Here is a 775-nt window from a genome sequence, read left to right on the forward strand (position 1 = left end):
GAGGGAATTAATTATTTCTGGGGGGGAGAGACCCCGGTGGGCGACCCCATGGCGTGAAGCTTCCCCCTTGCTCCTTACTTGGGTGGGGAGAGAGAATCTGGGGGGATCTTGCACTTTTTCCCCATATTTCCGGGGGCAGCGACGATTTGGGGGGGGGGGGGGGGCCCCCTTCGGGGGGGCGCTTGCCCATTTTCCCCCTTTTCCCCCTTTTTTCCCCCCCCCCCCCCCCCGGCAGGGCTCACCGTGAGGGCGCCGCCGCTCCCCGCATGGAGGACAGCCGGGAGCAGCCCCCCGGCCCCACGGAGCCCCCCGCCACCCCGGGGGCCACGCCGCCGCCCCCCGCCCCGCAGCAGCCGCCCCCCGTCTCGGAGCAGACCCCCGGGCACGAGCCTCCGGCGCCGGCCTCTGACGGGGTGAGAAAGCGAGGAGGAGGAGGGCAAAGTTCCCAGTTTTGGGGGGAAAAAGAGCAAAATCGGGGTTCCGGCGCAGAGCCTGATGGAGGCGGGGGGGGGGTCCGGGGCCGGTGGGTTTTGGGGTTTGTGCCCCCGCGGCCTCTGCTTAGAGAAGAGCCTGGAAATAGTTCGGCCGTTGAAACGCGGCGGCTGTCACAAGCGGTTAAAAGAATAGAAAGAAGAAGAAAAAGCGCTCTGGGAGCCGGGCAGCTGCTTTGCCCAAAAATAGCAACAAGTTTTATAACTCCGGAAAATGTAGAACAAACAAACGAGAAACATTTTTAGCTGAGAAAGGAGGCGGGGGGGGGCGAGGGGCGGGGGGG

General features: G+C 65.0%; 1 protein-coding gene across 1 annotated transcript in view; it reads left to right on the forward strand.

The window, feature by feature from the left end:
• Window positions 1-275: 275 nt before the first annotated feature.
• ARID5A (AT-rich interaction domain 5A) overlaps window positions 276-775 on the forward strand; it is a 3,754-nt gene continuing 3,254 nt past the window's right edge. The window contains exon 1 of the mRNA XM_035345214.1: window positions 276-413. The gene's annotated coding sequence lies outside the window, so the exon portion shown is untranslated. The remainder of the gene's footprint in view (window positions 414-775) is intronic.

This window comes from Oxyura jamaicensis, chromosome 22 (assembly GCF_011077185.1).
Source record: "Oxyura jamaicensis isolate SHBP4307 breed ruddy duck chromosome 22, BPBGC_Ojam_1.0, whole genome shotgun sequence".
NCBI lineage: Eukaryota > Metazoa > Chordata > Aves > Anseriformes > Anatidae > Oxyura > Oxyura jamaicensis.